The sequence below is a fragment of the Natrix helvetica genome (assembly GCF_964273705.1).
Source record: "Natrix helvetica genome assembly, chromosome: 2".
Classification (NCBI taxonomy): Eukaryota; Metazoa; Chordata; class Lepidosauria; order Squamata; family Natricidae; genus Natrix; species Natrix helvetica.
The window spans coordinates 102,396,286-102,422,380 of record NC_138552.1 but is presented as its reverse complement, the minus strand read 5'-3'; the positions used below and the strand labels follow the sequence as shown (position 1 = coordinate 102,422,380).

Genomic DNA, 26,095 nt, shown 5'->3' with positions numbered 1-26,095 from the left:
AGATAATAAAAAGTTATTTGTTCACAGCATATTTGTGAGAACAGCATAATTCCTTGTCAAAGTGGTGACAGATAAAATAATATTGTGACAGGATTAAGAACAAACAAAAAAAGTTGCAATAGACAGAGGAATGGTTCTGAATGCAAGGGAAAATAATGTTGGTTTTTTTTTTTTTACCTAAGCTTATTTGAAGAATGAGGGTAAGAGACAGTATAACAATTTACTCCCAAAGTGGACCCAACTGGTCGAAAAAATAGGAAAAGAATTATTACAAACTAGAGCATCATAAATTATTCAAGACTACTTATTTGCTTTTTCTGGACTGAAGCTAGAGGTGACACCAATATATGTCTGAATGCTCCTAGGGAAAACTCCAGCACGTAGAAAATTAGTTCTCAGGAATCAAACATTCAGCATAGCTTCTCTCTTCAACTAGCTTTCTCTAGAAAGGGAATTTTAGAATAACTAATACATTTCAAAAGCAGTTCTGTAGAATTTCCAGCTGTTGTGCTTCAGAAGGCTATTTGGGAAGACGTGTCTGAATGCCATCACCCATAAAGACCCATATAGAAGACTCCTGCATCAAAACGTGAATGCTGTTCCTAACCTGTCTCTCTCTTCCCCTGCAAATGTTCCATAAAACAAGACAACCATCCCTTATTAGAGTAGGAGCAGCATCCTCTGTAAATCTGTTTCTACAGTGCGCAGTTTATGTCAGACACATAGATTCACTTTAAAACCTTTGCTGGAACATTTACAAAAATGAAGTCATCCCGCTATAGTTTGAAATTTCAAATTTCACAGGTTTTCTGTCTCATTCCACAATTTTCTTCTGTAAAATGTGTAACCTGCTCTTATTCTTATGTGAGCATTCACATGTTGCCTCCACTGTTATTTACAGCTCAAGATCAATTTAGCAAAAGTTTAACCACTTTTTTTTAGCCAACTGTACAAATTGTTCATCAGAATAGGATGATCATGTGTTGGATAAGAGGGAATAAAAGGGAGATAATTTTGCAGGGAAAATAACATGGTGAAAAAGATGATAGTAAAGGTTTTGCCCTAAATTCCAACAGTGCTTTAAAGCTAATCTCTCTCACACACACACATACTCCCTCACACACATACACACACACCTGTTTGTACTCGCAGCACCTGAGAAAACAGTGACTCATTTTTCTTAACTGCATAACTACTGGAGAACCTGTGCTCCTCATTTTAAAGTTGAAGGTTTAAACAGGGAATAAATATGGATTTTTTTTTCTTTGACAATAGAAAAGAAAAGGATAGGGCATTCCTTAACCAAAGGTTTTTCAGGTAATAGGAATAGTAATTTCATAGTTCAGAAGAACTACAATTTATTTAAATAAATTCTCTTAACTAAGCCAGCACATAATGCTAGTTTACGCAGAGAAGTTAGTTATGGAGCAAGGTGTGAAGATGTGACAAAAGTATCAAAATTACATTAATATACTTTTCCTTAAGATACCGTAGAATAGATAGCTCTCCAATTAACAATCATTTGTGACCATTTCAAGTTACAATGGCACTGAAAAAGTGGCTTACACACTTACAACATTGCAGCATTTCCTTGGTCACGTGATCAAAATTTAGGCACTTGGCAACTTGTATTTACAACAGATGCACTGCCCTGGGGTCACCTGATCGCCACTTGCAACCTTGCCAGATGGCTTCTGACAGCAAAGTCCATGGGGGGAAGCCAGATTAATGATTTACCTAACAACTGCAGTGATTCACTAAACAGCTACGGCAAAAATGTCGTAAAATGGGGCAAAACTCACTTAACAACAACTTTCCTTAGCAACGGAAATTTTGGGCTCGGTTGTAGTCGTAAGACAGGGACTACCTGTGTACAGCAGTTTCTTGCATATGCCTTTCAGAAATGAAATGCAGGGAAAATTGAACTACAGCAAAAGTAAATGGGAAGTAAGCATTTATTCTACATCCTGCCTTCCTTTTGACTACCAAAGATCGGAATAAGTGCTGGTTTCCGAAATATGACCAGGAGTTCAACTGAGAAGAAGTATATGATGAGACTGATCTTCCTTTCCTTCCTCACCTGCAGTGTATTTCATTATGGCTGCATCAGCTTCAGTTCTGAACACCAGAACCAAAACAGTATGTAGAATGTTTCACATTGTCATAACGCTGGAGGTGACAACCCAATGTTCAAGAATGAGTAATAAAGGCACCAAAACTTATAGCTTAATTTACTTGAAGATAAAATTTTTATACAAACAAGAACTTGAAGCTTCTATAGCAGCTCACTTTGCTTACCTTCACGGATCTGATCTAAGTTAACCCATGCGTTATAATCTAGATATATAAAAGCGAAATCCACTCACTCATCACGAAATCTCCAGAACGGTAAAGGCTACAAACTTGAAATTTGGCACGTATGTTCATCTTGGCTTCTAGGTAAGAAAGGATTTTTCTAAATGACCATCAGATCATTAGTATTTCATATACAGTATATCCATACACAATATATTAACATGCTCTGATGCGAAGGAGTTAGACCAGTGATGGTGAACCTTTTCAGTACTGAGTGCCCAAACCAGAACCTGCCTGCATGTGCGTGCGCCAGAGCGCTGGAAACCCGAAGCTGGCCGGCGCGCACATACCTGTTTTTTAGCTGGTTTGGGCCATTTTTCAGGGTATTTTCAGGCTGTTTTTCAGGCCGTTTTCTGGCCCAAAAAAACGACCTGATAATGGCATGAAAAATGGGACGAAAACAGCCTGGAAAACAGGCTGCTGCCCAAAAGTACAACGGATGCTTCAAAAAGACGACTTTTGGAGCCAGAGAGGTGAAGGAAGGAAATTTTATGCCAACATTCGAAGTGCAGGAGCAGGTCTACCACAGGATAGGGAGTATCATAGTGTGGCCTCAGCAGCAGCCTTCTTTCTCCAGATATACTTTGCTGGTGATGATGACAATAAGAGTCTGTCAAGACCATGGGGATACTACAATGGTCGTAAGTGTGAAAAATGCTCATAAATAGTGAAGCACAGGTATCCAGCTAGTACTATTATATGATTATAATGTGTTTCTCTATCAGATGTATTACATTCCCTATAATACAGAATTCTCTAGACTCTGTGCAATTTGACATACAATATCAACAATCCAAAGTTATGATAGCAAAATAACAAAATCCAACACAGCCTGAAATGCAAAGACAAAACCTAAGCCACTAGCAAGGTACAAGAGTTAATTCCACATGCCAAGAAGTGGGGAAAGATTGTCATAAAAGTCTTGAGAATACTGAAATACTTAAAATGCCTAAGATAATGGGAAAGGTTTAGCCTAGAACTGCAAAGACAGGAATGTGGTTGGATAAAAGTATTAATTTAGAAGGCTTAAATAATAAAATTAGGCTCTTTTTAATCTGAACAGAAAATAGAAAGCTTTTATATTAAAAAGTACACACAACTAGATAATACATCATACAGATTAGACCATAGTTTTCCCGTGCTTGCTAGAAATTGTTCAATCAGAGCACCAGTACAAATGGATCACATTACTCCCTACCTCCAACTGGAGAGCACAATTGTTATGTGAATATTCAAAGTAGTAGTCTTAGTTTGCACAGGGCTATGGGGACCCACAGCCTTATGTGCTCCATTAACTTTCCATGCACCTTAAAACATGCCCAGGAATCCTTGGAACTTCCTTAACAGTAAATTTGATAAAGAAATGGAAATAAGGTTTAAAATTAAGTCATTTCCAGCATCACCACTATATTCATTAACTTCATTTAAACAATGTATCTGTCACATTCCAGCCAACTATACTTTTCAGGTCAAAGTTTCTAAAGTATATATACAGTGCACAAATCACACACATGTAACAGCTCCATGCATTATGGGGTATAAAATACATTTTTTTAAAAAAAAATCTAACATATACAAGGTTCAGTTAAACAAAGCATTTGGGACATTTAAATTGGGCTTTTTAGGAACAGCAAGATCCCCCCCCCCCACCCTTTCCTTCTGTTCAATTGTGTCCAATTTTTGAAGACTGCCTGGGACACATCCCTACAGTTTTCTTGGCAAGGTTTTGCAGAAGTGATTTGCCACTGTCTTCTTCCTAAGGCTGAGAAAAAGGGACTGTTCCAAGGTCACCCAGCTAGCTTTGTATCTTTGACAGGACTAAAACTCGTGGTCTCCCAGATTCTAGCCTGATGCCTTAGCCACTATATAAACAGGCTTTTTGTAATAAAAAAAAGTCTTGTTTATTAGTAAGACCTTCAACACTACAAACACCTTAGTCAAACAGGACACCAGAGTTTGGAGCAAAGTTTCTAAGTAAGGATAGTAGAAAACCTGAATGAGAATGTTAGCATTTTAATGAATACTACAATTATAATCAGATTATGCGAGTTCGGAAAAGGGGGAAGAGGATGCTGTGTGTGCGTGTGCGTGCGCACGCATTTGTATTGTATACAATGACTTCAAGAATAAGTTGCAATGCTGTATGAAATTAAGCATACCTATAAATGAATATATGAATAAACCCAACTCTTACTAGTTTCACATTATACTTTTCCATGCAGGATTACATTTGTTAAACATAATAAACAAATCTGAAACTAGATTATTACAGTATGGACAGTCTTAAGAGTTTTTTCCACAGAGTGTTTGAAATTTACAGCAACTCATAATTGGTTATAAAGATTATGTATTTACTACCCTATTCTAACCATTACATTACCATAGCAACACAAAACTTAAATGCCAACCAACTGATTTTAACATAATGAGGAGGAACTCAGTTTGAAGCCACAAAAGTGTCTTTCTTCAGCAATCATACCTTAGGACGAGAAGCACACCTCTAAAACTCAGAACATATTATTTAAAAGAAAATCATATTACTGTTGAATTACTCAATACATATCTACCATTTCCAGTACACCCATTCCCCAGAAGCAAAACCAAGTACATTCATGTAGACAAAACATCTGAGGCCATGAACATTTTTAAAGTCCACACACTGGCACTATAGAGGTGAACTACAAGATAGTTTACTGCTGCTATTGAGTCAAGAGTTCTGCAAATTAACTCAAGACTTCCAACAACTATGCCACAACCTTAAACTGTACCACAGCAGAGCTTTTGTCCTGCCCGATAAAACACAACCAATCACACACTTTAATTCTTCTCTCTTTTTTTTTTTTTTGTTCTAAACACAGCTAAACTTGTAGGGCAAGCTTACCAGTTGAACGGCAATGGGCACTGCTACACAAGTACGGCACTGATGGTGGACAAGCCCTTAGTCACTATGCAAAAGCAAGCAAGACTATTTCTCGCCATAATTTAGGGGCGGAAAGGTGGGGTGAGAAAATACACAAAATTAAGTTTAGGGTGAGGGTTTTCCCACAAGAGCAGGGCGAATTTAGAGCACGAAGGGGGACACACACGGCTCCTGGAAGAAAGAAGCCAGTACTTCAATGCTGAAGTGGGGGGGGGGGGGGAGGAAGAGGAGTCCCGGGACAGGATTTTAAAAATACATTATGGCTATGGTTGACTTGGGGGGGGAGCAATGTAGTTATCCGGGAGGACCCAAAAAGGAGAAAGCAAAAAGTCTCCAACTCTGGATGAGAGAAATGACCACCCCGCCCCCTGGAAGTATTTGCTGCAGTCCCAGAAAGTTAAGAGAGGTGCCCTTGAAATCCACCTCCCCAAATTAGGATCCCCCCCCCGCCCCAGGCTCAAAGGCAGAAAGGGAGGAAGAGGGAAGGTGGTCTGGCCCAAGACTTCTCTCTCACACACACACATACACACACACCAGCCCCTCCTCTCGATCAAGGGGAGGGCAGGCGCCCACTGCCGCCACCCAGGAGGTGGGGGGCTCCTCTCGCAAAGACCTCCACCACCCACCAACTCCTTTGGCCCAACCGCGGGAGGGAACCCGCCCCTGTGGGGCCTCCGTGGTAGGTCTGGGGGAGAGGAGGAGGAGGAAGGCAGGGTAGGGGGGTCAGAGAAGCGAGGAGGCAGCCCAAAGGAGAAAGACACTGACCTGGCTGGGGGAGGAGGAGGAAGAGGAGGAGGAGGAAGAAGCAGCAGCAGCAGCAGCAGCAGCAACGAGGACGGCGCCGGCCACGCGGGTGGATGACGAGGGAGGGAGCCCGCTCCCCTTTAAGACTCTCGGAGAGACTGGGGGTGGGGTGGGGGATTTAAAAAAAAAAAACCAAACGAGAACGAGAACCAGGAGAAGGTTAGAAGGGGGAAAAAATTATTCCGGTCGGGAGTTAGTACAACAAAGAGGCGGAAATAGCCGAACCGAGCCGAACGCGCCCGAGCGGGGGCGCCGAGAGCATGCGCGCTTGGGCCAATCCGAGCGCGCCGCCCCCCCCCACCACCACCACCACCACTACTATGTACCAACGCGGCTGGGTCTGCTCAGCAGCGGCCAAGTCCTTCAGCCCTCGGTGGCGGCCCCAAAGCAGAACTGAGGGGAGGGGGGATTGGCGGGAGATGGAACGGCAGAGCGCGTGTGGGAGGACTGGCGGGGGGGGGCGAGCCTCGCCAGAAACGGGAAGAGCAACGGCGGCCCCCGGCAACGTCCGCCTAAGGAAACGGGGAGCAAGAATCACCCCCTCACACACACACCTCTGCCCCTCTCACCTCGTGCGCGTACACCTTCGGTTCCCATGACAACGGGTTGCTACTTCTGGGCCGGGTCGTGGCTTCCTCCTTGCCCCTCACCGGGGTGTGCGGGATGGCGGTCGGGTGCAATCCTACAGGTGGCTCGGTGTGTGCTGGGCGCCCTGAGTACTTCCCTCGCCCTTGACCGCTCGTGCTGCTGCTGCTGCTGCTACCGCTGCCGCCGCACTTGGCTTTGCGCTTATTAAAACGGCAACCCCAAAAACAAACATATCGCCTTGCAGCAGAGTGTGAATCCATACTTGCAGCACCGCCTTGTTGAATGAACACCTTATAGCCTCAGGGACGGGACGGGACGGGACGGGACGATCAATAATCTTAAGAAATGCCTGACCAAGTATCTATCCAGCTCAGCCTCGTGTAATCTCAGTTAAAAGATTTAATAAATCCGAGTTCGAAGTTTTGGTGGGTTTTACAAATGCGGGGAGGGGGGTGGGATAGTGCATGCCATGTGGGGTGAATGCAATTGGTTGTCACCCCTCCGAGTGCTAAATAAGGTGGCAATCCGAGTTCATGTTAATTTGTGTCACGCTGTAGATAGGGACACTGTCCAAAAGTACTAGGTATTTCCCCAAAGAAATGACATTCCTGGAGAAGACACGTGGATGTTTCACGCAGCAGCTAATGCAAAGCTAATTGTAGCACTAAATAAAAGCTGGCGTGGTGACAGAAAAATCTCTGGAATAGTCTAGAGAAATACTCCAAAGGAATTAAGATACTGAACAGCTAAAATCATGATCAGCGTGGTCCTGTTAATGGTTATGTAACAGTCAGGGCTCAGGTTCAAGGAGTTCCCCTATCACAATTTCACAAAGGTAAGAGAAATTAAAATTATTCTCGGATGCTTGGATAACCCCCCTGTCATTATGAAGAACCTAGAAAATAGCTTGAATTTCTAATAGTATCCTAACAGATATCTCCTTTCCTGCCTGTCGGGGTCACTACAACGTCTGACTCTTTAAAAGTCTGACTCTCTTAAGAACTTTTTTTTAAAGGGAAAAAAAGGAAATTGGTAAGCTTTAAAGCAAAAACACTAATTCCGGTGTTATCTTGATTTTCAAAGCCTCTAACAGCTACATTGTCTCTAGAGGCATTTGTGGATGGGCAGGTAGGTAATAAACCTCTGAGAGGAGAGATGCAGAGTATTCTCATCAGCTTGCTTCTTAATAAATAAATGCTTTGTAACTTCACAATTTTTGGTGAGAGCATCTGCAATGTTTCCTCAGAAGCCCAATGATTCCAAAGTGGTGGTGTTCTATGGAATATAATGTAACCATCATTGGGTCTCAGGGCACCAACATCTGTATGGGAATCGTACAAATTACAACTCTATTAAAAATCTACAGCATAGGACTATATCTCTGGTTCAAGTTGGAACTTGCACAGGACAACAGATATGGTAAATTAGGAATAAAATTCACAATGCAGAGAAAAGAAGCACATTGCAGAAAATAATTTACTTCAGAACGCTTCCAAGAACTAGAACCCACTGCTCACAACTTCTCACAACACTGCTGACAATTGGCAGCATTGTTAGAGTAGCTATGTCCCTATGATCATCTTCTCTGATGGTCATCTGATTTATTTCAAGTTCATCCTTCTTGTATCAGAAAACATTGTAAATCTGATTTTCATTCAAAATACTAAAGCTGCTTGAGAGCTCCTGGGCCCTTCATCATTCCTTATGTTGATAAATGCCAGTAGCCTCATGCTTGTATCTTATCCGTTTCTGGAACTGAGCAGAAGGATGGTTCCATTTTGCTTTTTCACCTTCCCACAGAGCAAGGAGTGTAATTTTTAGAAATTCCCAAACATGAATCACAATGCAGAGAAGGACAGGCACTATCAGTTGGGTGCTATTTTTATCTAATTGGGTAGTTTAGAAGGACCAACTATTTAGCTCATGGGGGATTCTCAACAATTCTAGGTCAGCTATTGTGTGGGCAGATATAGGTACTATATTTCTGGGGAGTGAAAGCAATGGCCATATGAAAGAACTTTGTTTAAATGTCCCATAGGAACATTATAGTGGAATATTAGACATAAACACGAGGCCGGGGCAGCACCTTGGAACTGATTCCAGCAAGATGCTTCAGAACATGAGTACAAAAATAATACCTTTCTCAACTCTCTTAAGCCATCTGTAGCTGCCATGTGATCCTAGGAAAAAGTAGAGCTGCTTTAGAGAGTTGTAGATAGGTGCTATGTTCACAATCCTGCTCACTTGGATGCATCTATTTGGCAGCACATTTAAAACATTGAACAGCTGTAACAAACACCGCAAAGCAGCCCTTCTCAACTTCATGTTCAACTGGGTGTGGTAGAACATACTATTTCCTCCCCCCCCCTCCAAAAAAATGAACTGTTGTACAGCTGGTACATCCTCCTCCTTCCTACTCATCAAATGCTCGTGATCATTTTTATCTTGCAGGGTTAGCCTGGATACATGGAGCAAAGCAAATAGTTGTCCATACCCATATTTGCACTACATCTGGCATGAAGCATGCACACGTATTACCACATAGGGAATGGTTTTTCTTTCATACCTTTACAAACATCATACAGGATCCATCACACCTTTTGGACTAAGGCATGCTAAAATTACTGAAAATCAGCTTTCCGTGTATCTCTTTTAGGAGCTTCACAGTCTATTATATTGATAAATAAAAAGTGATTTTGCAACTTGAGTCAAGACAAAGTTGATGGGCCTCTCTTTTCCCCTTTGTAGGAACCTGTTGAACTGACGTCAGGTGGGGCATTCTGCTAGGTCCAGGACAACGTAGTCTACTCTTTATACCTGGGCTGTTAGAGAATAGATCTTTTACAGTTCAAAAGGGAGAGGGATGTTAGTATCGTGAAATCAAATATGGAGAATTTTGAGGAGGAATAATGAGACTTATGGGCTTATCTGATGGGCCTATTTAACAAAAGGGCATTGACAATGATTTGACTGCAAGGGTGGAAACAGTAATGAGAGACAAAACAAATGTGTTGTACTCTATAGCCTACTACTTTATATCAAGTAGTAGGCAAGCTTTCAAAGACTGAGAGCCACATTTAACATTCAGGAGGAGCACAAGACCTACGGTGTATCAAATGACAGTGGTGAAATTCATTTTTTTACTACCAGTTCTGTGGGCGTGACTTGGTGGGTGTGGCAGGGGAAGGATACTGCAAAATCTCCATTCCCACCCCACTCTGGGGCCAGCCAGAGGTGGTATTTGCCAGTTTTCTAAACTACTCAATATTTCTGCAACTGGTTCTCCAGAACCTGCTGAATTTCACCCCTGCCAAGTGATGATTTAATTGACTGAACAGATTTGGTCTTTGTTTTTTGTAAGCTATATTAAACTCATTTTAGAAGTTGAGAATCACAGAAGTGACATTATGGGATTTTTTTCTGAAAAATGGCAGACTCAAACTAGTTTTAGTAAATTGTCCAACCTATTAAATAAACACAGGAGAGATTGTCAGTTGTCTGGTCAGTAGTAAAAAAAAACAACCCATAATGATAAAATTGTGAGTTGTTGCAACACCTGGCTGAAAAGTGCCTTGAATATTTAATAAAAGTTTACATGATGTAATGTTTTCCTTTCCCAATGTTGATCTAAGTGTGATTCTTTCCAATCTTCTTTCTTCTAATCCATCTCCCTGATTCCTGGGGGGTTTCATTTTAACAAAACTGCCACGTTTTTTCTAAGGGGAAACAAGACACAGGGATAGAAAACTAGATGTGGGATGTTGTCATGGAGAATATCTATGTGGTCGCTTCAACATGGTCTTGATGGCAAATCACTGTGGGATGTAGACAGTAATTTTTCTTTTTTTCATGTTAGTTTAGCCCAGTTATTTATCAAAGCTGAATGTTTAGAGAGTCAGGTTAAAACTGGGCTCCTCTTTCATGTAGCACATAAATGAAGTTCATGACTGCAACATGTTATGATGAAATTTCACCAATCAGTAGTAATAACAATGATGATAACATAACCAAGGTATTAATGCATCTAGGAATGAATACTTTCCTTAATACCTCCTATGTTTCCTAAGCCATCTAATACTTTTAAAAAACCTTTTAATTAAAAACAGAAAAAGAGTAGCAAAGTAACTTATCAAACAGAACACTAAGATAAACTCTTATTTCCCCCAGGGAAAAAAGAACACAAGGGTAAACCAATGTACTAGAAAATGTCTAAGGAAGATGGAAGGAATGCTGGGAACAATCTCACATATATTTTGTATTACATTATTGTTTTGTGACTGGACACACACATTCTAGAACAATTTTATAACACTCTCCATAACATGCTCTCAAAATTCTAAGCATGTTCTCTGGCCGAAGAGGTTGGGAACCCTTTTGCTATCTCCAGTAAGGAACACTGTGGCTTATGGGTCCAAATATGAACTAGAGAATATCACCTAGAACATTTTTTTTAAAAAAATAGAACAAATATTGGTTATTTGCCATTATGTAGGTGTTGATTCTTAGCAACCACGTAGACAGGATGATCTGTCCTCAACCTGGTCTTTCAGCTCTTCCATTGGGGCACCAAATGCTGCTGTAATTCAGTCCATCCACTTCCTGTTGGTTGTCCTCTTTCTTTTAACAAATGTAGATGTAGACCAAGCATTTCCAAGCCATGGCCCATGGGCCTCATACAGCCCTGGGTAGCTACTAATGCAGCCCCACATGGTTGTAAACTTGTAATATTATTATGTGATTCGTATCCATTTCATGTATTCAAAATCATGTTTATAGTTATATGTTATCTAATACATGCTTGATGAAACAAACAAACAAACAAACAAACAAACAAACAAATGTTATATATTTTGTATGCAGCCCAAGACAATTCCTCTCCACTCAATATAATAATAATAATAATAATTTAATTTGTTAGCCGCTCCCTCTCCACAAGGGACTCGGGGCAGCGTACAATAAAAAACATACATAAATGCATATAAACATACACATACACACATACACATACATATACATACACGGAGGAGGTAACAATTAAATACATCACGATAATAATAATAAAATTAACCATTAAAAATACCCCATAGTAAAATTACAGATTTAAAAAAGGACTGTCAGGAGGAATAGGATAAACTACGGTTGAGCCAGGCCAGATAATTGGAAAAGGTGGGTCTTGAGCTTTACACGGAAGGAGCGGAGATCGGAAGTAATCCTGATGGCAAGGGGGAGGTCATTCCACAGGGCTGGGCCCATCACAGAGAAGGCCCTGCTCCTGGGTGTCGCCCCCCGACACTGTTTAGCGGACGGCACCCGGAGAAGTCCCTCTCTGTGTGAGCGGATTGGTCGTAGGGATGTATGGGGCAGGATGCGATCCCGCAGGTAACTAGGTCGTGTGCCATGGAGCGCTTTGAAGATCGTAATCAAAACCTTGAAACGCACCCGATAGACCACAGGAAGCCAGTGCAGCTCGCGCAGGAGAGGTGTTACATGGGAGTACCTAGTACTCCCCATAATCACCCGCGCGGCCGCATTCTGGACCAGCTGCAGCCTCCAAGTGCATCTCAAGGGAAGCCCCATGTAGAGAGCATTGCAGTAGTCTAGGCGAGACGTCACCAGCGCATGGGTGACTGTAAGACATCCCGGTCCAATAAGGGGCACAATTGGCGCACCAGGCGGACCTGGTAGAACGCCCCCCTTGCCACGGCTGTTACATGGTCATCCATGGACAGCCGGGCATCCAGGAGGACGCCCAAATTGCGCGCCCGCTCCATGGGGGCCAGTTGTTCGCCCCCGATGGCCAGAGATGGAAGCAACTGGTTGAACCGGGGGGGGGGGGCAGCCACAGCCACTCCGTCTTGGAGGGGTTGAGTTTGAGTCGGTTGTCACCCATCCAGACCCGTACAGCTTCCAAGCACCGGGACGTCATTTCGACGGCCTCGTTGGGGTGGTTCGGGGTGGAAATGTACAGCTGAGTGTCATCAGCGTAGAGATGATATCCCACCCCAAAGCCACGGATGATCTCGCCCAGCAGTTTCATGTATGTGTTGAACAGGAGTGGCGAGAGGACCGACCCCTGTGGCACCCCACAAGTGAGGGGGCTCAGGGTCGATCTCTGCTCCCCTGCCAACACACGTTGCATCCGGCCGGAGAGGTAGGAGCCGAACCACCATAAAACGGTGCCCCTAACTCCCAACCCCTCCAGCCGGTGCAACAGGATACCATGGTCGATGGTATCGAAAGCCGCCGAGAGATCTAATAGGACCAGGAGATCATCAACCAACGCGACCAAGGCCGTCTCCGTGCTGTGCCCGGGTCGGAAGCCGGACTGGCGCGGGTCAAGATAATCATTCTCCTCCAGGTGACGTGGAAACTGTTGGGCCACCACACTCTCTACAACCTTCGCTAAGAAGGGAAGGTTGGAGACTGGACGATAATTAGATAGCTCCGTTGGGTTCAGAGAAGGCTTCTTGAGTAAGGGTCTCACAACCGCCTCTTTCAAGGTGGCCGGCAGAGACCCCTCGCCCAACGAAGCATTCACTAGGCCCAGGAGCCAGTCGTGTGTAACCTCCCAGGATGCCAGTACAAGCCAGGAGGGACATGGGTCCAATAAACATGTGGTAGGTTGCAGACGTCCACGTAACCTGTCCAAATCCTCGATGGCAACCGAGTCAAACTCCTCCCAGAATGGTCTCTCAAGACTCGCCTCGGGCGTCTCTACTAGCCCACTGAAAGGGACCCATTCCCTCCGGATTTGAGCGACTTTATCCTGCAGATATTTCCCAAATTCCTCTGCCCTGCCCTGTAGGGGGGCTTCCCGCAGCCTCTGAAACAGAAGGGAGCGGGTCACCCAGAACAGGGCGGCAGGGCGGTTATCTGCGGACGCAATAAGAGCGGCACAATGTCGACGTTTGGCCGCTCTTAATGCCACAAGGTACGTCCTTAAGTAGGTTCGTACCTGTGCTCGGTCAAATTCGGAGCGGGAGGATCTCCAACGACTCTCTAGGCGTCTCTTGTGGCATTTCATCACCCTTAGCTCCTCGGTAAACCAAGGGGCCAGGGTGGTTCGTTGCCGCAGGAGAGGCCGCAAAGGCGCCACTCGGTCTAGGGCCCCAGCAGTCGCACTATTCCATGCAGCTACCAGGTCCTCTACCCGGGGGTGGGTCAGGTCTACAGGAGGTGGCCCAAGCTCCGTCTGGAACTTATCTGGTTCCATCAGGCGCTTGGGGCAGAACCATCTAATGCCTTCCGGCTCCGCCTCCCCGCAGTGGGGGGTAGCACCAGGGAAGTCAAGTCGGAGAAGTGAGTGATCTGACCATGACAGGGGAGTGATAGTTAAATCCCCTATTCCCAGATCACTCGTCCACTGGCCAGAGACAAAAACAAGGTCCAGCGTGTGGCCTCCGTTGTGTGTAGGGCCCTGAATTAATTGAGTCATGTCCATGGCTGTCATGGAAGCCATGAACTCCCGAACCCCCTCGGACGTTTCTCCCATCGACGGCAGGTTGAAATCCCCCATCACTAAAAGTTTGGGGGTCTCAACCGCCACCGATGCGATCAGCTCGAGGAGTTCAGGCAGGGCCGCTGATGTATAGCGAGGAGCCAGGTATACTATCAGCAGGCCCAACTGCCTCCCTGGGCCCCATCTCACGACAAGGGACTCACACCCGGATGTCTGCGGCACAGTGAACTCTCTCGACTCTAGGTCTTCCCGGATAATCACTGCTACCCCACCGCTCCTTCCCTGGGCCCGAGGCTGGTGAAATGCTCGATAACCTGGTGGGCACATTTCCACGAGGGGTAAACCTCCCTCGTGGCCCAGCCAGGTCTCAGTTATTCCTGTGAGGTCCGGCTCCCCCTCCAGAATCAGATCATTGATGAGGGGGGCCTTGTTGACAACGGACCTCGCATTGCATAACAACAGCCTCAGGCCCTGGGTCTGTAGATCCTGACCACCTAGTATGCGGGGGTTGGTACAAGCGACCGGGTATGACCAATAACCACGGTCTCCCAACCGACTACGTGTTCTCAATCTGTCCTCGCACCTGCCCCTCCCTACGACCGTTGGTATCAAAGAGCCCTGTATTGGAATGCTATCTTCCCTTTCCTCCCCCACTCCGCTCCCTCCTCTCTCGACCACACCTATTCGCCTGGCTCTACCATCACTCCTGACCTGATCCACCCCCCCCCAACCCTGGAACCTCTTAAAATTTTTAAAAAACAGTTAATTAAAAAGCCCCTCAATTTACGCTTCCTCCACCTCTCTGGGTTAATAAACCCGTCCTCAAGGTGGGCCCTTGAAAGGGCTGGAGGCCATACCTGCGAGAGGGGGGACTCTCGCAGCAGCAGTAGGTCTAACCTCGAGTATAACATATTCGCGTAATTACAAACAGGGCCAAAAGCTCGTCAAGTGGGTGCTGTCGGTGTTAATGTAAGTTAGCAAACCACAGTTCCCCACTAAAGGGGATAGACAGATGGTAATAGTACACATCAGTGACGTGCGGTGAGGTTTATGACTGGTGAGGCACTGACACAGTGCTGAGTTTCAAATATTTTTAGACTTGTGGACTTCAACTCCCAGAATTCCACAGCCAGGCATGCTCAGTTCCGATTTAAAGCGACAGCATTTGTTTTTCTCCTTTGCTCCTTCTTTCTTTTTCTTTTTCTTCTCCTTCCCCTCCTTCCTCCCTCTCTCCCTTCCTCCCCCTCTCTCAAACACACACACACACAAGTTGGATTGGACTATCTCTCCTACCCCTTCCCTCTCTCACTCACTCTCAAACAAACCCCCCCCACACACACACACAAAAGTTGGATTGGATATCTTTTCCAGTGGCTTGAAGAGTCTTTGCCTGGCTTCCTGCCTCCTCCTGTGGTCTCCTCGGTGCTCGCTTGTGCTCTCCCTCCCCAAGTGTAGTTTGATTGCAGGTGGAGCCACGTTGCCTTTTCAAACTTGTAATCAGTGAAGCTGGGCTAGATTTTTATATAGTTTTATCCAGCTGTGTGTGTGTGAGAGAGAAATGAATGGGGAGGAAATCACTACACTTGGGGAGGGAGAGCACCAGTGAAGTTAAGCAGAGTCATCCACGGTGAGGCAGCAACTAGCTCAGCTTTTTCCTTTTACTTTTTTTTTCATGATGAGAGTGGTGAGGCTGTGCCTCACTTGCCTCACCTGACTGCACGTCACTGGTACACATCCTAGATGGAACGGATGGAATAGTCCTGGCTAAGGGGATAGATAGGCAATGTAGCCCAGGCAAGCCAAACTTAGCATCTTTAAGACTTGTGGACTTCAACTCCCAGAATTCCCCAGCCAGGGAGAAATTCTCAATTTAAAAAGCTGAGAGAGAAAAAGTAAAAGAAAACATAGAGAAAAACAAATTATAAAAATAACAAATAAAATGGAAAGGGGAAAAATTAATGAAAATACCATCACTCAATTTTCAATATAACATTGCACAGTTTCAAGTTTTTAATTTTATCTTATTGGAAAGATAGTGACCATTCATATTTTAAACGGTGAATTTTAAACTGGTCCTGGAACATCTTCAGGATAAAGTTAATTCAAAACTAAGCGCTGAGAAATTTCCTGAAGCCAACTTTTTGAATCAGGAACTCAAGTATAATTCTAGGAATACATAATCATTTTTCTCCCCACTCCAGGCCTGATATAATATTCATAATAAAGGGATTCCAGATTTGGGGATATTGTTTAACAATGCATTAACATCTTGGAATCTTAATTCCTTCCAAGAACTAACCAGCAAGGAATTATCAGTGGACATGTCCATAAAAGATGCATTAAGATTTTTTCAGATTGAGTACATCTGCAGTATAGAATGGTTGACTGCCAATATTTTTGAAAACATTCTTTGTGGGATCCAATAAATTCCTCCAAATAATGTTTAGCTGAGCTAACCAAGCTTTTCAATTATATAAAACACTTCTATGTTTCCTCAAAGTCTGAAACCATCAATTAATGTGACACTTCCAATTCTCCATTTCCAGTTTCCTGTATGTTTTCCAAATTTATCTTGGGAAGTATTTTAACTGAAGCTTATAATAAATTGCCCATTTACTCTTGATGAAAACCTTTTCCCATACAGTCAATATCTTACAAATTTCAGAGGTTAGGTGGACATTGGGGCCAAATAATTAAAATAGCAAATATTTTAGTTGTATGTATTCCCATATAGCCTTATTAAGTAAATTATATTCTTTTTAAAAAATTACAAAAGTTTTAAAGTGCCATTGCTTATTAGCTGGTTAAGGGTAATCATCCCAGTTTCAGGACAAGTTTCCCCATGTTTCCTACCAAAAATAAAGACTTTTAGCCATTGAAGCTTGCTGATTGATTTTGGGCCAATCATTCAGTATCAATTTAAGCTAATATGCACGGTTGCTTTTATGGCAACAAACAGAAGAAAGGGAGGACTCTGCCTTGAGCTTTGATATAAATCAAATGAATATATAAATATATTACTAATTATTCTAAAATAAGAATTAACCCAAAGTGTCAATTGTTCATGTCAACAAAGTTTTTTTTTCTAGTTCGATCAAGGCGAAATATGTCTTACCATCTTCAATCCTGTGAAAAAGGACCAAATTCCTGCTATAGTTAGAACCAGGAACTTGTGAGGAACAGAAGGAAGACAAATAATAACTCTTAAGTTGAGACCACTATGATAAATAGCATCATTTTCCTTCCAGTACATTGTTCAACTTAATAAATATGTCCAATGTTTTTTTTAAAAAATCAGGAAAATTAAAGCCAGCATCAACTTATGAGAGATCTGTGTAAATTTATTAAAGAAATTTTAAGTATTTATTCTTCCCATTTAACCATTCACTTGCCAATCTGTGTAAAGTATTTGAACATAACTGACAAAAACTTTACTATCTGAGTCTGTACAAGTCCTGATGCAAAATTTATTTTCACTCCCTCAAAACCTGAGAGTCATTTTTAACCATCTCTTAATGACCTCTTTCATCTAAGCAATACAAATTGAAATGTTCTTAACCACTAAAGAGAATACTTGCCGGTTTAATAATCCCCAGATGGACTCTGAACATGATCTGGTGCTTTGCAGTGTATTCATATCGGCTTCCCAGGGGCACTTGGTTGAAAAAAAATCTTGGTCTTCCTCTTAGGTCACAATTCTCCTTCCTGCTCACTCCATGTGTGCAAAGCAGAGCCAATAGTTCTCAATTGGTGAGCATTGAAGGGATCTCAAGGTCAGCTAGATATGTCTCAAATTGTACCATAAAACAATTCTATACTTTGGCCATGATTTTTTTATTACAGTCAGAGGGTGGTGTGCAGTCAACATAGAAGATCTAAAAGAAAGTTATGGCACGCTAAAACATATGAAACAGAAAATATAGATTAAAAACAAGAGTCTAAAAGAATCTAAAGCAGTGGTGTTCAGTGTTGACAATTTTAAGACCTATGGACTTCAACTTGAAGAATTGCCCAGCCAACAAATCTTAAAGTTGGTAAATGATATAATCAGAGGTGGTATTCAGCAGGTTCTGACCAGTTCTGGAGAACCAGTAGCGGAAATTTTGAGTAGTTCGGAGAACCGGTAAATACCACCTCTGACTGGCCCTGCCCCCATCTTTTCTCTGCCTCCCAAGTCCAGCTGATCAGGAGAAAATGGGGATTTTGCAGTAACCTTCCCCTGGAGTGGGGAGGGAATGGAGATTTTACAGTATCCTTCCCCTGCCATGCTCACCAAGCCATGCCCACAGAACCGGTAGTAAACAATTTTGAATCCCACCACTGGATGTAATGCTGCAAAATTGGGCATCATAAATAAGTTGTGCTAAGCAGCTTAGCTTTAAATAATTTGAGTGCTGCAGATATTTGTCTTAAGAAATGTAAAGGTAGTAGATGAGCTCCTGTGTGCATTTTCAGAAATATAGTCTCCATAGGGTTTCCCACTGTTGGCAGAATGTAGGACTAGTCCCAGGTATTCGAAACAGGATGCCTGCTCCGGTTTGTGGCCATCAGTGCTCCAGGACAGATGACTACAAGGTCTACGATTTTAATTTTTTTGGTGATTGTGGTCCAGATTTTCTTCCTTGCAATACTGTGTCAGTGCTCTCGGTGCTCTTTTAAAGATCAATAGATATTCTTGAAAGTACTGCTGCATCATCTTCAGAGTAGATGTATCTTCCAGCATGTTTTGGGGAATGAAAGTTTGCGTTGTGGAGATCACCCACCATGGAGTTGAAATAGAAACTGAATACGAGTGGGGCCAATATGCAACCTTGCTTGATGCTTTCTCAATCTTAAAGTTTCTACCGGTAAGGTTGGACACCGCTGATCTAAAGAGAAGGATCAGATCATTAGATGGATATAGGAGAACATATGCAGAAGACTATATCAAATTACAGAACTCTCTCGTATGGCCAAGTAGATGCTCATAAGTCTAGTTTATGGCCCAGTTCACCATTGAACAAATTTTAAGGGGTGCTGTAGAGAACGTGGAGTATTTTGCAACAGGGTTGATATCTGAAAGCAGCAGGGAGGTCAAAAATTGTCCTGGGCACCTTAGGCAGAGGTGATATTCAACCGGTTCTCTCCAGTTCAGGCAAACTGGTGGCGGCAGCTGCAGGAGGCTCCGCCCACTCATGCCAATGTAATGCGCAAGCACTGCGCATGCGCAGAAGGCAGTGTCCAAGCGGGCGCACTCACATTTGTGAACCGGTAGGTAGGGTAAGTGAATCCCACCACTGACCTTAGGTATTTGCAAAACCACCAGTGGCACTGGTGGTTACATCTTACTTTAAGCTAGATCCCTTTGTATTAAATGAAGTAGACATTGGTCAATGGAGGCCTCCAGTTTTTCCCGCAACTTAGCTCAGAACATGGAATCAAATACTGCTTTGAAGTCTATGAAATTCACATAAAGGGAGATTGTGTTGTGAGAGGAGTATTTTTCAATGAGATAACGGAGCACTAGACACTGATCAATGACAGATCAGCCTTCCCTAAAGGCAGCTATACTTCACGTTTTCAGCTCTGATGAAGGGAGCTTATGGAAGCAATACTGTAACTTTAAAAAAAAATCAAAACCAGGTGCAATAAAAAGCTTTGTATTTATACTTTTTAATGATGGATGCTGAGCCCTAGAGTTTGCCAATTCTGAATTTAATAATTAATAAAGCATGTCAGGTGGTTTTATTACCAAATGCCCTTTGAGATATTGTCGGTTGTGTTATTTCACCCCCATCCTTAAGAGGAACAGCAGCAAGGCTGATGAGAAGAAAAATCATTCCATTGCTGTCTTCACAATTTGGTAAGAAGAAAAGCCAACTTTCCCTTCACAGCCAAGGGAAGGGTTTGAATCCAAGTCTCCCTGATTAAATAGCTCCCTTGGTTTACATCAGTGGTGGGTTCCTCTCCCCGTCGCTACTGGTATGCTGTGCACGGGGCCGGATGTCCTGGTCGTGTACGCGCATTCCGCAAGCATGCACAAACCACCGCTCCTGTGACACCCAGCTGCTTGTTGGAGGTTGTGCAGGCGCCACACACTATGCACATGTGCGCAATTGGCCGGTTGCTTTAAAAACAGGTATGGAACGCGGGCAGGCTTGGGGGGGCAAACGAGCCACCGTAGCAATATGGTGGCCGCTGCTCCCGGCTACTGCTGGTACGGCTGTATATGCAGCTTTGAACTCCTGTAGGAAAGGCAGGATTTTCTTTGCTTTTCTCCTGTTCACTGCTAGACATGAAAAGGAGATTAACCCAACAGACCAGTATTTACAATATGCTAGTTTAATTGTCATTCCCCCAAGGAATTCCAGGAATTGCCTATTGATGTGGATGCCGACAAGTTTCTGTTAGTAACCTATTATTAACTTTGTTTGGGTGGTTAGCAGAACACATAAAACTAGCCAGTAGTAGGAAAGCATTTTGAAATTTTTGAGGAGGGCCAGGCATAGAAGCAAACATTTTCCTTTTTACCTTTTTTCCCCCCAGAATAATTTTGGAGGAAGTCTCATAGAAACTTGAACTTGGTGGTTTAAATATGTCCTCTGGCTATGAAAACTCTCTATGAAGATTCTTGATGCAAGAACCCTTCACTGAATTACAACCTTCAAATACATTCCCCCAAATAAGCAGCTTTTATGGAGAAAACCATGCTGCAAAATCAGGACAAGAAGAGGACAAGAATAGCAGAACTACAGCTTTCTTACACTGAGAAGATTAGCTGAAAAAAGACTATCAAAGTAAATAGCAAGGTGTTCTAAGATAGGTTAGAAAACAGAAGAATGGGAATGTGAATAAGCAAAAGAAGAAGGAAGGTTCAGATAAGGTTTTTCATAAACACACTTTTTTGGGAAATAAATATTTGTTTGTGTTGATTTATTGCATGCAAGATGAGAAAATGCATTTATTTGTGGGAGTTTGTTGGGGGGGGGCTGGAGAGAAGAAGAGAAGGAGGGAGAGCCCAAATTGCTGCTACAAGAAATGGTAATTAATTCGATTATTTAAAGGATGTGTTTCTTCCTAGTCCCAACTTATTATTTTGTGAATGGGGCATCCCTTCTGAGATGTTACCCCTTCTTCAGAATCCTGAAACTCAACAGAAGATCTGTCCTTGACATGAGAGCCAAGTGCATTTCTTATTAAGTATACCATACACAGCTGTGTTTCTATTTGTCTTTTTTTCCTTACATTTCAGTAAATAACTATGGTGCAATCCAGATATAGATTCCCATATGCTGGGGATGGGGGTGAACGTTATTCCCCAGGCTCATTTTTGGAAGACACGTAAACATTTGGTTAAATGTAAATATACATTTAAAATAAAATACTTGGTACAATCTAGCATTCCCCCCCCCCCCCGCAAATACATATATTAATGTGTGGATGCGTTTTCCAAACAAGGAGTCCAGATCGAGAGGCATTAAGAGCAATTTTTCACAGGAATATAGTGGCAGCAGGTCCAAAGCAGCTCCCTATTTCTGCCATTCCCTGGTTTTGGCTGCATACAAGAATTTCTGTCTCAACCACATTGTGTTTGTAACGGAAGAAATCTCATAAATGTCTCTGGAGTTCATGGGACACATCTTTTTCCATTTGCTGGAACTCCTGCCTCATTGCGTATCCTAGCTTTTGGAGTCCATCCCTGTTAAGATGGCCTGACACCTCCCTGACTCATCATTGCAGGAATCAATTAATTTGCTTTTGGGCACCCCTAAGATGGCCCATGTAACGTCTCTACTATGTGAGCTGCACTGGGTGCCAGTTTGATTTGTCCAATTCAAAGGGTTAGTCATCACCTTGAAAACCCGTCATTGCATGGGGCCAAGATCAGAGGTTGTATTCAGCAGGTTCTGACCGGTTCCAGAGAACCAGTAGCAGAAATTTTGAGTAGTTCAGAGAAACAGTAAATATCACCTCTGACTGGCTCCCACCCCCGTCTATTCTCTGCCTTCCGAGTCCCAGCTGATCGGGAGGGAATGGGGATTTTGCAGTATCCTTCCCCTGGAGTGGGGAGGGAATGGAGATTTTACAATATCCTTTCCCTGCCACGCCCACAGAACCAGTAGTAAAAAAAAATGAATCACACTACTGGCCAAGATACCTGAGGAACCATCTCATCCCAATTGTAAGTAATTGGGTAAGTAAGGTAATCCTCGACTTACAACAGTTCATTTAGTGGCCGTTCAAAGTCACAATGGCACTGAAAAAACTGACTTGCCACTTTTCACACTTTTGACCCTTGCAGCATCCCCGTCGTCACACGATCATGTTTCAAATACTTGGCAACTGACATGACTCATATTTATGACCGTTGCAGCGCGTTGGGGTCATGTGGGCTGTGACCATCTGACAAACAAAGTCAATGGGGAAGCCAGATTCACTTATTTATTTATTTATTATTATTTATTAATTCAATTTATAGGCCACTCCCTCTCCACAAAGGGACTCGGGGCGGCGTACAATTCAATATACAAACAAATGACGAGGAGGAGGTATATACAAAAACATTTTACAATACATAAATAAATAAATAAATAATCATGAGTTAAAACAGCACAGTAAGATTAAAACAATTAAAATACCCAAAAGTCAGAATTAATTTAAAAATTGTCCAGGGGGATTGGATAATATAGTTATAATTCAAGCCAGGCCGGCTAGTTGGAACAGGTGGGTCTTGAGTTTCTTACGGAAGGAGCGGAGATCGGTAGTTGTCCTAATGTCGTGTTGCTCACTTAATAACTGCAATCGTTCACTTAACAACTGTGGCCAAAAAAAGTTGTAAACTTGGGCAAACCTTAGTTAACAAATGTTTCACTCAGCAGCAGATATTTGGGGCTTAATTATGGATGTAAGTGTTAAGTAGCCATGGTCGTAATTGTGATCGTAAGTTGATTTAGGATATGTGCAAGGAACTAACTATATTTTCCTTCCGGTTATTCGTTGCTGTCTTCAGCAGCTTGAAGTGGAAAGTTGATTTTTTTTTCCCTGCTCCTTGTTCAGAGCATTTTGAAATGGCATGAAGACAATTATGAGTCAACTTCTTTTTAAGGAACTGAGAACAGTGTGGGGTAGGAAGTGACCCCTCCTATATCATGGACAGGGTGCTCTTAATCCCAGCTTGAACCACTGAATCCTTATCCTAATATATCTATGGAGAAGGGATTGTTTGGATGAAGTAGGAGAGTGGGATGAAATTAGCAATGTGAAATTCAATACAAATGAGCAATACAACATCAGGTTACACAAAAAGGAAAAGGAAGAGAAAGGCTAATCTGATTTAGGCTATATTAATAAAACTGCCATACCCAAGCGTGATTAATACTTTTTAATTTTTAAACTTGTATGGGTTCTGCCTTACTTGAAAAGCCATTGAAAAGGATTAGTGATATGGAAAATAAACCATATCAAGGGAAGAAGGAAGGAATAGGCAAAACTGGGAGGAATAAAATGACAATACTGATGAAATATCTGTAAGGCATTTACATAGGTCTTGCTTTCTACGGACTGGGCTACATTTCATGCTGCAAGTTAGAGTTTTGGCTGAAGAGTAGGAAACATTATTTGATGGTGAAAGCAATCTAGAAATGTAAACTTTTGCTTGGAGAACCAGTTATCTTGTGGAGCAAGTCTTTACAGATCTTTGGAACTCACCACCCAGAGCCTCAAAATTCCTGGGTCAAACAGGGGATGGATTAGATCACACTCTGGACCAGGGACGTGCGGTCAGGGGAGGCAGGGGAGGCAGAGCCTCACCTCTCATCATGAAATAATAATATATAAAATAATAATATCCACGGGGGTCCACGAGGGAGTTTCATATATATAAGAGGAAGAGGAGGGAGGAGGAGGAGCGCGCGTGGGGCGGTGCCAGCTGGGCAACCGGCGGAGGCAGGAGGGTTCTCAGAAGCGCCAATAACCTTCCTGCCTCTGCTGTACTTTATGCGCTCCTCGCGACTGCAATCGATGTCCAGAAGTGGCAGGGGCTTGATGACGTCGCTGCAGCTGCCATGCGTGGACGGACAGAGGTAGCCAGAGTGGCGCCGAGGCAGTCCGGCGGATGAGCGACCGAGGATCAGGCTGCCTGATCCTCCATCGCTCGCTCGCTCGCTCTTTTGTCTGCCCGGACCCCTCGGCGCCACTCTGGTTACCTCCGTCCGGCCATGCCCAGCAGCGACATCGGCGACGTCATCAAGATTTTTTCCAAGCTCTATTCTGGAAGACCTTCCAATTCCTCATCATTTATGGGGGCTCAGGGTCTCAATTCAACTCTAGAAGTAGACGACAGTAACAGAGTTGGAAGCGACCTTGGCGGTCATCTAGTCCAACCTCCTGCTCACACAGGAAACCTGTACTAGGGATTTGAAATATCAGCCTCCTCTAGCTCACTACGCAGCAATGAACTTGGCACCAACAGACCATATGCCTATTGTTCTAGGAAAATCAAGATAATCTGCCTCCGGAAAACAATGTTTCAAAGCCCTTACCTTTGAGATGCTCAGATGTAGAAACAAGATTTTCAACAGGGATTGTCACTTTCACAAGCCAAGTCCACTAAAATTCAATGTCTATACAAGAGATAGCCATTTTATCCTTAGCCAACACTACCATTAAGCCAGAACATTATTAAACCTTGCAGACGGAAGAATTACATTCACCAGAAGAACAAGTGTCCATGTCAGGCTTTTCCCCAAGAAACTGGCTGCTCTTCTATGTCTCTGCTGCCTAATTAAATCTTCTGCTCCACTCTATTCGAAGTAGTTAATCACCTGGGATAAGTCTGATCAAGATTTAAAATTCCATTTAGGTGGGCTGATCATAAGCTCTCAGCACTTCATTCATTGCTTATCAGCTGTCTGAGGATCTAAGCAGTTTTTATTTTAAAGCACCAAAGGTTTCCTACCTTAATACTACCAAAAGGTCCAGTTCTCTTTGGTTTTCTATAGCCTGCCAAGCTTTTGTTGTTGTTGTGTGCATCACAAAGAGAGACTGCTGGAGGGGTGGGCTTCAAAAAGTTCAGCAATGGGTTCTCTGCCCGGTTGCTGGGTGGGCATGGCCTAGTTGGCCTCCTGCACAAATGGGGGGGGGGCTTTTCACCTTCCCCAGTCTCCGGAAGCTTTCCTCGAGCCTCTGGGAGGGCGAAAACTGCCTCCCCCGGGCTCTCGAGGCCTTCAGGACTCCTGTTTTCCCCCTCCCCGAGCCTCTGCACTTACTTCGCATCCAAAACGGGTCACATAGAGACTCCTGGGAGGAGAGGGGCAGGTTGGGGTGGGAGGGATGGGGAGGGGAGGGGCAGGTGGGGCCAGCCAGGGTTGGGATTTGGAGGTTTTCCGAACTGGCCATAACATTAGCTATGGGTTCTCCTGAACCCAGATGAATCCATAGCAGCCCATCCCTGGACTGCTACAATACAGACCTATCTTGTGGAAACAAATCAATTCATGTCTAGCTGAGGTTGTAGCAGGATGGAGCACAATATTAAGTGCCAGCCATTCTTGAAGAAGTTTTCCAGAGATGTAGCAGATCTAGACACTACTATCCAACTGCAATTTTTTTTCTTTGCCTGGTGTGTGTAGCTACCACCTTCCCTACTCAGCCTAGAAGATTCAGTAATCTATGCCCCAACAAATTTCAATTAGATTCTCTAATGCAGGGGTGACTGGGGAATTCTGGGAGTTGAAGTCCACAAGTCTTAAAGTTCCCAAGTTTGGACACCCCTGCTCTAATGTATTTCACAGAGGCCATCATTCAAGATATTAATATTTCCTAAGTAAGTGAAGACAGGATTATTTGAACGAGCCATCGGTTTTGAATGACCATGTTTATTTGTGGTACTTAATGGTGATGTCTTATGATTTTTGTTTCTTTCTTTGTATCTTGCTGTGTGTTGCCCAGAATTCTCTGGAATTGAGGTGCTATATAAGCAGTAAATAAAT

At 43.3% G+C, this 26,095-nt stretch overlaps 1 protein-coding gene across 5 annotated transcripts in view; it reads right to left on the bottom strand.

Annotated features, from left to right (window-relative positions):
* The window catches only part of PCGF3 (polycomb group ring finger 3), an 88,746-nt gene extending 63,533 nt beyond the window's left edge, over positions 1 to 25,213 (bottom strand). For 2 of the 5 annotated variants that reach the window (XM_081943511.1, XM_081943515.1), the window contains exon 1: positions 6,041 to 6,280. The gene's annotated coding sequence lies outside the window, so the exon portion shown is untranslated. Of the gene's footprint in view, positions 1 to 5,236; positions 5,439 to 6,040; positions 6,281 to 6,648; positions 6,905 to 25,062 lie in introns of those variants that run through there. The other 3 variants (XM_081943514.1, XM_081943512.1, XM_081943513.1) reach the window with 3 other exon arrangements.
* Positions 25,214 to 26,095: the final 882 nt, after the last annotated feature.